Genomic DNA, 15,135 nt, shown 5'->3' with positions numbered 1-15,135 from the left:
ACTGTGACAAACACACACACGCAATGGAGTACTAATGAGCCTCAACAAATAAGGAAATTCTTCTGGCATTATAGATAAACCTGGAGGACATTACACTAAGCAAAATATGTCAGGCTCAGAAAGACAAAGGCTGCATGATCTCACTTACATGTGGTATCTGAAAGAGTTAAATTCATAGAAGCAAAATGTAGAATGGTGGTTCCTACAAGCTGACAGTGGGGGTGGAGGGAGTAGGGCAACGTTGCTCAAAGGGTACAGAGTTTGAGTAAGGATGAATAAGTTCTAGGGATCTATTTATAGCACAGTGAGTTAATAATAATATATTGTATGCTTAAAAGTTGCTAAGCAAGTAGATCCTAAATATTCTCACCACACATTCACATACACCAAAAAATAACTATGTGTGGTGATGGATATGTTAATTATCCTGATTGTGGTAATCATTTCACAATGTATACATCTATCAATACATCATATTGTACACTGTATATATAAGCTATTTTTATGTGTTAACTGTTAACTATACCTCAATAGAGCTGGGGGGAATAAAGAAAAAAAGATACTTGATGAGTTATCTGAAGAGAAAAGAAATTGAGACATTGGAGACAGACAGGAATTAAGACTTCTTAGATGTTCCTTGAATATAGTTTTGGTTTTGGAGACAGATACTTATGTGAAAAATCAAAATGTAAATAAATTAAAGTAAAATTATCTAAAACTTGAAGAAAAGTAGAAAATATTTGAGAAAATAAAAATAGCAATACAACAATAAAAATAGTAAACATTTAAAGCAGCATTATAACAACTATTTAGAGAGTGTTTACATTGCCTTAAGTATTATAAGTATTCTGGAGATGATTCAAAATATAAAGGAGGATGTGCATAGATTACATGAAAATACTATATTATTTTATATGAGGAGTGTGAACATCCACAGATTTTGGCACCCATGGCAGTTCTGGAACCAATACCCTACAGATACTGAAGGACAACTCTACATAAATTACCATTCAAGTGTACTTGACAAATAGAGATTTATTCAAGGACTCATAAAGTTTATATAAAATAATATGAAGGTATAGTTAGGCAAAATGAAAATGAAATCCAAGAATGAGGAAAAAAAGTGGGAAATGATCTTCAATGCTTATTTTATCTGCTAAGTCAATGCACACGCATATACACAAGAACAAATGAAAGCTTAGCATCTGGCATTGAATATGCTTAGCCTGGCGCTTCTACCCTGCCTTAGTAATCAAGGAAAAGACTCAGATTTTCTTAGAATAGACTAACAAAAAGAAAATGATTCAGCATAGATACTTTTAAATTTTTCTCTACAAACCATGTATTTCTTGGTAAACTTAACTTCTTAACTTGTACACCTACTTTTGATGCCAATCAGGGCCACACCTGGCAACAGCCAATCCTTGCTATGTGAAAACCAGCTGATAACAAACTTCACCACTATTCTTCAACTACTTGTTAAAAATTGAAGAAAGAATCATATAAAATTGGTCAGTTAATAGGGTTGTGAAAAAAAGAGTCATATAGTATTGGGTGGAAAATGAATAAATGGCTAAGGGTTATTCTAAGTGACAACTTTTCAATGTTGATGTTGATGACATTGTTAATTTAGTAAAAAAAAAATGCTTGAAATTAATATCGTGAAGAATACATGTCACCTTACTTTCAGAGCACCGAACAAATGTTGTGTTTATTGACAGGTATGTAAAAATGGAGGGGGGAGAAGGCATGAAGCATATTGCGAATCTAAAGCCACTATACCAGAGATACAAATCTGAAAACATGTATGTTCATCTTATTTTAATGATTTTTCTTTAGATAGGAACAAAGCAAGTTCTCTAGCTTAAATGGTGGATTTGGGGCTTCTTGCATTAGTTTGGCCAAACCCATGTGAGAAAAATATAACCTATAGTGTCTGGATGGGAGGTAATTTTTATCCAGCACTCAGCACCTAGGCAATGAACCATGACATGAATGCAAATCCTCGTTGAACGATTACGTATATAGCACTGGCTGTGTTTTCCAAGCACTCTTCTAGTCCTATTCATACAAAAAGTGATCAAAACAGGTAACATATTTTGCCCTGGTAACATAAGGGAGCTTAAATCCTAGGGGTAGAATATAGAAAAAGTAAAGTATATGATTATGTTAGGTGATAAATGCTATAGAAAAAAATAAAGTAAAACAAAGTGCTGGAGACTTGTGTTCAATTTTTAAGAGAGTAATCAGGGAATGTTCTCTGTAAACTGTCATTTAAGCAAAGATCTTTATAAAGTGAAGCAATGAGTCATGAGATAGCTGTGCCGAAATAACTGGGCTGGTATGTGCCAGGAATACTAGGAAGTCCAGTGTGGCTCCAGCACATTGAGTGAGGAGATGAGTATTCTGAGATAAGCTCACAGAGTTGAGGGCAGGTAGCAGGGCCATATCAGACTTTAGAGTTCTATGCTTCACTGTGGTAGCCACTAGTCACTTTTGGCTAGCTATTGAGTTCTTGAGTGCTTGTCTAAATTGAGGTACGTATTAGATGAAAAATATACACTGACTTTCGAAGACTACCTACTATAGAGAAAAGAATAATTATCTCATTAATACATTTTTATATGGATTGTATAGCAAAATGATATATTTATTGGGTAAAATACAATCTATTTAAATATTAATTGATCTGCTCCTTTTTATTTTTTAAGTGGTTACTAGAAAAAATTGTGGCTACTGGCTGGGCACGGTGGCTCAGGCCTGTAATCCCAGCACTTTGGGAGGTCGAGGCAGGTGGATCACCTGGGATCAAGAGTTTGAGACCCGACTGGACAACGTGGTGCAACCCGTTTCTACTAAAAATACAAAAATTAGCTGGATGTGGTGGCTTGCGCCTGTCATCCCAGCTACTTAGGTGGTATAAGGCTGAGGGACACCAATGCTATTACATTTAGGACATCCATTTATTCATTTCTCTCTCTGTCTATCTTGGTTTTTGTTTGTTTTTGTTAACCCCTATTTAAGGTAGCCAAAGGGAAAGAGAATATTGTCTTTAATATTTCAAAAAAAGAACTTCTTTCAAAAAATGTATTTCTATATTACAGCTACTTGGGAGGCTGGGGCAGGAGAATCGTTTGAATCCAGAGGTGGAGGTTGCAGTGAGCCGAGAGATGCAAAGCAAGACTCTGTCTCAAAAAATAAATAAATAAACAAAAATAAACAAATAAATAAATAAAATAAAAAACTGTGGCTACCTTTATATTTCTATTGGAGAGCATTGTTGTAGACCGTTACAAAGATTTTAACTTTTACTCATAGGGAATTAAGGAGCCTCTGGATGGTTATGAGTTGAGGAGTAGCGTGATTTGACTTTTCATTTAATAGGAGCACTCTGACTGCTGTGCAGAGTATTATAGACTATAGAGGGATGAAGGGCAAGGTAACTACATAGGAGACAATTTCAATAATTGAGGCAAGAGGTGATGACACTTGGACCACATTGAAAGCAGTGAGGACTCAGATAATTTTTAAATGTGAGTTTAAGCACAGTTGGTGATAAACTGGGTGTAGAATTTGGAAGAAGCCAAAGATAAGGACAAGATTTCTGACCTAAGGAAATAATAAGTCTGGATTTGCCTTAGTTAATTCATTTGAGATCAACTTCAGGAAGAACAGGTTTTAGGGGGAAGATCAGAAGTTCAGTCTAGGACTTACTAAAATTTGATATACCTTGGTTTTTCTGATAATATTAATTATTTATATTCTATTTAATCATATACATATTATTACTTAACTAGATTATTTGTTATATATATTACAGCAATTAATATAGTTTTGCACTAATCTTATATATTTAGAAGTATTCTGTTTAATTTAATTTCACAGATGGTAATTACTGGGTCAAAACATAAGAATATATTTAAGGTTCTTGAATATAATGACAAAACATTTTTCGAAAATAGTACATAATTGAATACTCTTACCTAAAGTGCATAAATATGCATGTCATTCTTCCATACCATTACCAGCCCTGTATAATATACGTTTAATACAATTGCTAATTTTATAGATATTTTGACAACTATATTTTGTTCAAATTTTTATTTCTTTTAAAAACAGCTTTGAGGGTTAACCTTCATATGTTTGCATAATAACTTCTTTTGTACATTATTTTACTATTTAATTTTATTTATGAAATATTTCTGGGTTTACATATTTTAATCTTCACTTCCATTTCTTCTGAGATTATTGATGTATTAGATTGTTGATGTATTAGATTGTTGATGTATTAGATTGATGTATTACAGGATAATAATAACAAGTTTAATAAATATCAATACAATACATTTAGTTTTCTGTATACTAAAGTGGTAAGAACCTATTCTTCTATTTCACTGACTCTATAAGTGTAGAGGTGAATCATTATAGTCCATTGTATTAGCACTGAAACCTGCTGATTACTGAGGGCCGTTGGTTTTCTTCCTAGCTTTTGGAAAACTAAAGATTTATAATAGGTGCTACCTTTATTTCAGAGTGTCTACTTTACCTGTTCTCAAACTGGAAATACAGAATCCTGAATGGTTCTTAAGGTATAAGGCTGAGGAACACCAATGCTATTACATTTAGGACATCCATTTATTCATTTCTTTCTCTGTCTCTCTTGGATTTGTTTGTTGTTTCTTTGTTTTTGTTAACCCCTATTTATGGTTCCCTACTTTAGACACAGAGGCCAAGCTCTTATGTTTTCTTTAGAAGACACACATTTCAAGGCTGTAATATAGAAAAACGTTTTTTGAAAGAAGTTCTTTTTTTGAGATATTAAAGACAATATTCTCTTTCCCTTTGGCTACTAAATATAGTCTATGTCCTATACCAATTTTGTAAATATAAAAATATGGCTTCTCTGATCTATTAATAGAAAAAACAGTACCCAGAATTGGCATTTGTCAACACACAACACTTGTAGAACATTTTTAGAGACCATCAATATTACTTGGTTGCTGTAAATGTTCCTATTTCACAGGTACACTTGAAGGGCCATAGATGTACACATCTCATTTGGGACCACAAAGGCAGTATGCCTTTGAAGTCAGATGACCTGGTCAGTCCATGCTCTTCCTAGGTGGGTGAAATTGGACATTATATTGAACTTCTCTAACATCACTTTCGTAATTTTTAAAATGGGAAACCACAACGGTACCCTGTTTATATAGAGGTTGTGAGGGTTAGAAGAGATACTTCATATCGAACATGTAGCACAGGGTCTAGTGTATCTTCAGCAATCTATAAATATCAGCTAGAGTGGTTATTAATTCAATAAAGGCTATGTTGACTGAGATTAGGGTTCTGTAAGCTAAGCAGATGCACCTAGTATATCTTGGAACAATGTAGAATATAAAATGCTATATTGATCAACCTTCCAAATATGAACTTTTCCAATTAGTTTTTTTTATTCTTTTGCAAGTAATCATGCCTGAATATATTATCACACCACTGGACAGGATATGATGCCTATCTCCCTCTTCTCCTGGGTAAACTACGTGAAGGGAATGATAATCTGAATGAAAATTCCTGAAGAGACTTGTTGATTCAGACAGGGAACTGACTCATCAAAAGACCGTTCTACTGTAGTTTGTGACAGCTGTATCTTTTTATTTATCAGTGCATCCCTGCATCTGGGAATCAGGTGCAGAGAATGAGGATGGATCAAAATTTTTTCTCTCCTCTGAGAAATCATCTGCTCTTATGGTTCACGTGATACGTTGTTTAACAAAGGATCATCCCGACACATCTAAGCCAGGCAAACTCAGCCTTTTGGTACTCTCTCATTGTTTAAGTTTTCTGTTTAACAAGAATTTTTTTTCTCTCGTAGTGTTTAGAGAACGAGTGTGTGTATGTGTGTGTGTGTGAAAATGCTCCCAGTTTTATTTCGTCACAAAACACAAAGAAAATCATAAAAGGATTTGATAATTTACATGTTAAGTAAAAAGGGCATATATAGTACATTAAATGATTTTAGTTATCTAATAGTGGAATGACTATCCATTATCCAAATAAAGATATTTGAGAGTGAAAAGGGGTGCTGAAATAATAATTTATAATTTTAAAATTTTATAGTTATTACCTAGAGTCAGTAAAATTCAAGGTTCAAGACCAGTCTTAACAGTCACTCAAATCTGCCCGCAATTTTGAGAGGCCTACTGCTATGAGTTTGCCAACTGCAAAGTCTAAGGGAGCAGCCCTCCAGGACTCTTCATTTTAGACACGAGCTGCAAGTGTAGGAGTTCTCAGGCCACCCTGACTTCACACCAGCCGCCTACAAACTTCAGGGTTCTTATGATCATTCACAGCTTTAATAATTAGGTATATGCTAATTGGCTCTGGGCATGTGCATTTGATATCAATGTGTTTTCTGCTGTTGTTGAGTGGTGTCCTATAACATTAATTAGATCCTGTTAGTTATGGTGATCAGTTATTCTATATTTTGGATTTTTGTTTAATTCCTCACCATTACTGAGAGATTATTGACATCTCCAATTATGATTGTAGACTTGCATATTTACTCTTTCAGCACTATCAGTTTCTGCTTCTTTTATTTTGAAGGGTTTTTTTTTTTTGTTATGAACATACACCTTTATGTAGTTGTTATGCCTTTTTGGTGAATTAACTCTCACATCAACATGTAATATTCCACTCTATCCTTGTTAGTTTTCATTGCTCTGATGTCCACTTTGGCTGATATTAATATAGCCATCCAGGTTTTTTTTGGTTTCATGTTTGCATGGTATCTATTTTTCTCCTTTTATTTTTAACATTATTCAATATATTTGAAGTCAGTTTATTAGAGACAGCTTATAGTAGGAATATGCTTCAATATCATTTCCGATAATTTATTTCTTTTAGTTGGAATGTTTAGACCAATTATATTTAATGTAAATATAGGTATGCCTGGAATTTGGTCTACCAACTTATTACTTATTTTGTTCTGTTCTTTCTCATTCCTATTACCCCTTTCCTGCACTCTCATGTGTAACCTGGATATATTTTCATACTATATTTTAATTTGCCTACTGTGATTTTGACTGTGTCTCTGTGTAAACATTTTTATTGATTTAGCCTGGGATTACAAAATCTGTAGGTGTATATCATTCACTAAACTTTGCAAGTTTTTAGCCATTATTTATTAAAAAATATTTTCAGCACCATGCTGTTTCTTTTTAACTTCTGGTATTTCAATGATACAAATATCAGACTTTTTGTTGATATTTCACAAGTCCCTGGGACTTTGCTAATGTTTTCATTGAGATATAATTTATAGATAGTAAAATTCACCTACGTAATTACCTTCATCAGTGCTGTTTATTTCTTCATGTGAAATCAAGTTATTGTCAAGTGTATTTTCATTTCAGCCAGGAAAACTTCCTTTAATATTTCTTTTCAGGGAGGTATGCTAGAGACAAACTTTCTGAGCCTTTGGTTATTTGGGTATGTCTTGATTTCTCCTCCATATTTAGAGGAAAGTTTTGCTTCATATAGAATTCTTTGTTTGTACTCTGTGTCCCTCTCTCCCCCAGGACATTAAATGTCATCCCATTGTCTTCTATCATACATTATTTCTGATTAAAAATCAGCTGTTAATCTCATTGAGGGTGCCTTAACACATGATATCCACCTTTTTTTGTGCTGCATTAAAGATTCTTTGTCTTTTTCTTCTGATTTTTTAAATGATGAGTTATGTTATATCTTTGAATTTATCCTAATTAAGTTTTGTTGAGCTTCTTAGATGTGCAGCTTAATATTTTTCATCAGATTTTGGAAGTTTTTGGCTATTTTTCCTAAAATATTCTTTCTGTCCCATTTCTCTGTTTCCTGTCTTTCAGGGGATATTATCATGTGCATTTTAGTATGGTTGATGTTATGCCACCCATCTCTGAGGCTCTGTTATTTTTCTTTAATCTTTTTTTTTTCTTTTAGTCAGGCTGTAATAATTTCAACTGATGTATTTTAAAGTTTTTTTTTTTTTTTTACTTCTTTATTTTATCTGCTCAAATCTATGGTTGAGCCCCTCTAGTGTATTTTTCTTTTCTTTCTTTTTTTTTTTTTTTTTTGAGATGGAGCCTCACTCTGTCACCTAGGCTGGAGTGCAATGGCACAATTTTGGCTCATTGCAACTCCTGCCTCCTAGGGTCAAGTGATTCTCATGTTTCAGCCTCCCGAGCAGCTGGGATTATGGATACCTGACACCACGCCTGGCTAATTTTTGTATTTTTAGTAGAGACGGGGTTTCACCGTGTTGGCCAGGCTGGTCTCAGACTCCTCACCTCAAGTGATCCACCCACCTCAGCCTCTCAAAGTGCTGGGATTACAGGTGTGAGTCCTGAGCCACCATGCCTGGCATGAATTTTTTATGTCAGATGTTATACTTTTCACCTTTAGAATTTCTATTTAGATCTTTTAATTGACTTCTGTCTTTATTGATACTCTCAATTTGGTGAGAAACTTTTCTCATAATTTCCTTTAATTTTCAACATAATCCTCTTTAGCTCCTTGAATATATTTCAAATAGCTAGTAGTATTTCTCTTGTAAATTCAACATCTGGACTTTTTCAGGGAAAATTTCTATTGACTGGTTTCTTCCTTCACTCTATGCATTTTCTGTACTTTTCTGCATGCATCATAAATGTTTACTAAACACTGAACATTTTAAATAAAATAATAGCAATTCTGGAAATAAGTTCTCTCTCCCCTCATCCCCTCACAGTTTGTGGTTGCTGTTTGCTGCTGGTGTTTAGTAAATTTTCTGAAGTAAATTTGTATTTTTTTGTTAAATGTGGCCACTGAAGTTTCTGCTCACTTAGTTGGAGATTGAATCATTTATGATTAGACAGAGATTTACTTAAACCCTCAAACCATTAAGACAGTATTTTCTGAACATCTCTATGTGCATATTGGGGTATACTTTCAATACTCAGCCAGGGAGTTTACAAATCCAGCTTCACCTTCACTTCCTGCTTGCATAGTACCTCATGATTAGCCAGTGATGACAGCCTAGGGCCTTTTGGGGTCTCTCTTGAGCACGTGCACAGACCTATGCATCAGTATATCCTTTGAGATTCCTAAGAAGATATCAGAGCTTTTCAATAACCTCGCCCCCACCCCAACATGGTTACCTTATTACTTTTTCCTTTTAAGCTTTTTGTTTAGCCTGTTGTTTTCTCTAAATGTTATCACTGTCTCATGAAGCCACGATGCTAAACAATTGCTTCTGATTTTATTCAATGAATAGACTTGGAGAAAAAGCTACTGCCACTGGGAGAATTCTGAGTCAGTTCAAATAAAAGCTACCTTGCAAGTGGGGTCTTTCAGGAGACTACCAGACAGGACACAGAATGATCCTTCTCTAGGAATAAGGCTTTGAAGGAGCTCCAGTGATACTCTCTTCCATCCAGTGGCATCTAGGCTGTTGGTTTTCAGTGTGATTATGTCACAAATCTCCTTGATATTACCAACATTCAGCCTTTTTTCTTGACAAAATGCTTCCCAGATTACTGAAAGCTTTTAATTAATTTTTAGAATTCTGAAAAAGTTGATTTCGACAAGTTTTGCTAGTATCTTCATACTTTTATGGATGAGACAGTTTTGAAGGTTCTTACTCCATTATTTTCACTGATGCTCTGCATCTATCTTTTTTTTAACTTTTATTTTAAGTTCACAGGTACATGTGGAAGTTTGTCACATAGGTAAACTTGTGTCATGGGACTTTGTTGTACAGATTATTTCATCATCCGGGTATTAAGTCTAATATCCAATAGTCATTTTTTCTGATCCTCTCCCTCCTCCCACCTTCCACTCTCCAATAGGCCCCAGTGTGTGTTGTTCCCTTCTATGTGTCGTGTGTTCTCATCATTTAGCTCCCACTTATAAGTGAGAACATGTGGTATTTGGTTTTCTGTTCCTGTGTTAATTTGCTAAGAATAATGAACTGCGGTTCCATCCATGTCCTTGCAAAGGACACAATCTTGTTCTTTTTTATGGCTGCATAGTATGCCATGGTATATATATACTACATTTTCTTTATCCAGGCTATCATTTTTTTTTTAATTCATTTTTTACTTCAATAGGTTTTTGGGGAACAGGTGATGTTTGGTTGCATGGATAAGTTCTTTAGTGGCGATTTCTGAGATTTTGGGGCACCCATCATGCAAGCAGTGTACACTGTACCCAATATGTAGTCTTTTATCCCTCATCTCCCTCCCATCCTTTCCTGTGAGTCCCTGAAGTCCATTGTATCCTTCTTATGCCTCTGCAGCCTCATAGCTTAGCTCCCAATTATGAATGAGAATGTACGATGTTTGGTTTTCCATTCCTGAGTGACTTCACTTAGAATAATAGTCTCCAACTCCATCCAGGTTGCTATAAATCCCATTATTTCATTCCCTCCTGTTTATGACTGAGTAGTATTACATGGTGTTTCTGTGCATATATTATTTTGTATATTTTGTAGAGATGAAGTTTCACCATATTGCCCAGGCTGGTCTTGAACTCCTGGGCTCAAGAGACCTGTCCACTTTAGCCTCCCAAGGTGCAGGAATTATAGGTGTGAGCCACTGTGCCTGTCCTCCAATGCACCATTACACATTCTCAGCAATGCACAAGGGTTCCAACTTCTCTACTTCCCCACCAACACTTATTATTTTCAATTTAAAACCATCTCAATGAGCGTTAAGTGTTGCCTCATTAGAGTATTTATTTGCATTTACGTGAGTAGTGATATTGGCCATCTTTCATGTGCTTATTATCCATTTGTATATCTTCTTTGGAAAAATGTCTATTTAAGTCCTTTGTTCATTTTAAAATTAGGTTGTTTGCTTTTTCTATTGTTGAGTTGTAGGTGTTCTTTAACTATTCTGGATAGGAATGCCTTATCAGATATATGACTACAAATATCTCCTCTCATTTTGTGGATTGACCTTTCAGTCTGTTCACAGTGTCCTTTGATAATGGTCTTTTTAAAACAATTTTTTCATCAACCTATTGTTCATTAATACTTTCTCTTTTAACTTTTGTTTCCAGAGTATTTGTAATTGCTTGTTCAAAAAAATTTTTTAACAGCTATATTTAACATCTTTTTCAGAAAATCCAAAATCTGTGCCATTTTATTGTTGGTGTCTATTGATTGTATTTTACAATTCCAGCTGGGATTTTTGTAGCTCTGTGTATGCTAAGCACTTTCTTATTGTATCCTGGAAACTTTCAATATTGAAATATGTGAAGCTTGGTACTGTTTAAATCTATGGAGAATGTTAACATTTTTGTTTTAGCAGCCACTTGATCTAGTTAATGCCAAACTACATGTTCTGATGTACTTTCTTTTGCCTGTGGTTCCAATGTCAGTTCAGTTGTCTAGGGCTTTGCAATGACTATATGTTCAAATATGACTATATGTGCACCTCCCAGAAGACTGTCTTGGTAGATTTGTTCAGTTCTGAAAGCTTTCATATGTCAATTAGGAACAGATCCCAGACATGTATAAGTCAGGAGTAAACCCAGGAGTGCATAAACAACTTCATGTGGTTGCTTTCCAAAAAGCTCTCTCCCCTGCAGTATCCTCCATATTTTTCTGTTCCTGGATGTATAGAAAAAAATTAATGCAGCAGGCCTGAAACAGATCCTTTAGAAAGACCTGTTTTCAAGAATGGCCCTTGGTTGGTTTTTGTGAAATTGGATTTCAAGAGGCTTCCCACCATGCCAAAATAATAGTTGTTCACTGTGCTTAAATTGTTTGTAAAAACAATATGGTTTATTTTGAAAACATACTTTTCTTCTGAGTGTCTAGAAGTTTTTCATTTTTGTTTCATGATAGACAGAGTGCCTGTGTGACCAGCCCATAACCAAAACCTAGGACACTGAGTCTCTAGTGAGCTCTTCAGGTAGACAATATTTCACATGTTGCCATAACTTGTTGCTGGGGTTAAGTAAGTGCCTTCTTTGAAACCCTATTGAGAGAGGACTCCTGAAAACTTGTATCTGGATTCCTTCCGATTTGGTCCCATGCATTTTTGCTTTTGCTGGTTTTGCTTTGAATCCCTTCTCTGTAATAAACCACAGCCATGAATAGAATTAGTATGCAGAGTCCTATGATTCCTCCTAGTGAATTATTGAATTTGAGAATGGCCTTAGAAACTAACCAGTTCTGTGATTTCGTCACATTGTTGACACAATGGTGGGAGTGTGTGTGCACACGCGCACACATGCACACACACAGGGAGAGAGAGAGAGAAGTAATAGGGTTAGGTCTTGTTTTCTTGGTAGCACATTTCTACCATAAGCAGACGAAGGTTCACCTGTCTCAGTGTTTTGAAAGCCCGGCAAGCTTCTGTTACTGGCCCAATTTCTAGACTGTTTCTGAGTTGGCATTAGTCAATGATTTCATCTCAACCGTGAATAGATTTCTTTGCTTCTTCTTGTGTTTCATAAATTTTGATTTTTATATTGAACATTTTGTGTAAGAGAACGACAGAGCTAGTAGTAAAAAATAATCACTTTCCAAAAATGTGGTGCCCTCATTCTATAATTGGGCGAGGGTGTAGTTTGAGAGAATCTAATCTGTAGTAGGTATAGCCTGAGACTTATTATAGCTCTTCTTATATTCAGTTTGCCACTGGTTTCAAATATTTCTGGAGTTACAGTAGGACTTTCCCTTTAGCAGCCTTAGAATGTGAGCACTGGTGAAATTCTGGAGGTTCCTCCTTTTGCTTTATACTCAAGGTGCCAGCTTTCTGAACTGTGAGGATATCATTGTATTAAAGGGTGTATGCCACCTTTTCTGGTATCTAGGCCCTTCTCTTTGCTCTCCATTCCTGCCTCCAGTTCTCTGGAACTTTGCAGATAGCTTTATACTCTGCTGTCCTTCCAACAACCTTCAGAAGGCTACTTCAGTGCACTAAGAGAAGGCACAGCAAGACTCAGGCAGGTTTTTATCAGTTCTGCTCAAGCTGGGCTTCCACAGAGTAGCTACAGTGTACTTAGTGAAAACCCAGAGAACCTCAGAGAGATGTCTTTTAGCTCACCTCTCCTGCCCTCCATCTTCAGCAAATTGCTTGCACATGCTAAAGAACCTGCACTCTTCAGAGTGATCTCTCTCACCTCTCCTTAGTTCTTCCCTCAGACCTTACTACACTCATGTACTCAGTGAAGGCCTATGAGAAAGAGTAGCAGATATGTGCAGACTAGGAATGTGACTGGGGCTCCTTGGATTTCAAATCCATCATACCAGACTATACATGCCCATTAAAAATCTGCTAACATTTGACTGCTTTTTTTTTCTGTACCCCTGTCTAAGGTATATTTTCCTATTCTTCCCTTTATTCTGCCAGAGATGAAAGCAGCCATGGATTTCTTTACTCCTAAATATAGCTTTTTTATATTTTGAAATCCACTTCCTTTAGGTTTCCTTACATACAGATGCTCCTTGGCTTATCATTGGAATATGTCTTGATAAACCCATCATAAAGTAAAAAAAAATTATAAGTCAAACCACCATAGTAAGTCCAGATACAGTCTGATTTATGGTGGAGTTATGGCCAGATAAATCCAACATAAGGTTGCAAAAATCATAAATTGAACCATCATAAATTGGGGATGGCCAGTATTCTGTTCTCTGATGGGTTAAAAAATACTATCATTCTGTAGTTTATCTGGCTTGCTCTTATTGTTACATTTGGGGAAACTTTCTCTTGTACTTTGGGGGAAGCACAGCAAGTAAAAAAAGAACTGCTTTTATGAGAAATGACAACTCATACCCCAACAAAAGCAACTTTTTACTTTGTAACCATAAAGTTAGTTCTGTTTTGTCTATAATTGGACTTCATACAAATGGAATCACATCTAATATAAGGTTTTCTTTTCAACTTCATTTTCTCATTATCAACCTGTGAGATTCTTTGCTCTGTGGAGGGGTACTGAGTTCTTTTCATTACTGCATAATATTTCAGTGCATGATGTATACTCTGGTTTTATTAGATGGATTTTGTGATGGCAGCAGCCGTTCCAGATGGCCTGCAGCTGCCACCATGCCAGCTGCAGCAGGGGCGTGCAGCCTGAGCTGCACACTCCATGAAGCTGGTGGAAGCCTGGGACAAGTGGGAGCCCCGCCCCTTCCAAGCTGGGGTGGGAGATCCCCGGGTGCTGCTGCAGCTGCCCAAACCACGGCTGCAGACTTGGGCTTCCAACTCCATGCAGCAGACAGTAGCCCCACCCTCCTGGGTGGAGTGGCAGCTGCCCAAGTTGTGGCTGCAGATCTGAGCCTCCCTGTGCTCTTGAGGGGCCAGCAGCAGGCAGGAGCCTTGCCTTCCTGGGTACAGCAGCAGGCACCTAAACTGTAGCAGCAGACCCAGGCCTCCCACTTCAGACCTGGGCCTCCTGCTTCTCGAGTAGCCCCCCTCTTTCCTTAGCAGCTGCAGCTGTGAAAACCATAGCTGCAGACTCAGGCATCCTTGAACTCTTGGCGGTCCAGGAAGGCCCCCCTGCCCTAGCAGGCTCAGAAGTGCTTGCTCCTGATGCCTGGCTTCTCCCTGCTGTGAGTGCCCTCTCCAATGGATCAAAGTCAGGGCCCAGCCCAGGCACCATAAATGCAGCAGGAGGCAGACAGGTTCCTGGGTGAAAGGGATTGGGTTTCTGGTGAGGTCTCAGCTTCAGTCCAGGGAGGACCTAAAGGCTGGGGGCCAGGTGCCAGTCCCACCACTGGAGTGGGAACTTGTGGTTCCTTTTCCAGGCTCACCTATGGCCAGCCATGGACTAATCGGTGTGCACTTTCTCCCCTCTGAGGCCCATAGAAGCCCTGGGTTCAGCCAAATCTCAGCAGAGAATGGGTGACCAGCTGCAGAGAGGAGCTGCCCTCTCCGTTGATAGCAGGAGAACATCGGGAGGACCAGCAGCAGAGAGGAGCTTCCCACTCCAGGGATGACCTGCCTGCAGAGAGGAGCAACCCACCACATGGCCTCCTCCCCTCTGCTGAGGGCTGAACACTCATCGTGACAAAGTGGCTGCAGGAAGGAGATACCTACAGTGGGTCTCTGAGCTGTTCTACTGCTCAATAAAGCTCTTCTTGGTCTTGCTCACCCTCCACTTGTCTGT

This window comes from Pongo abelii, chromosome 2 (genome assembly GCF_028885655.2).
Source record: "Pongo abelii isolate AG06213 chromosome 2, NHGRI_mPonAbe1-v2.0_pri, whole genome shotgun sequence".
Classification (NCBI taxonomy): Eukaryota; Metazoa; Chordata; class Mammalia; order Primates; family Hominidae; genus Pongo; species Pongo abelii.
The sequence above is the reverse complement of the archived record's forward strand: the minus strand, read 5'-3'. Positions refer to the sequence as shown.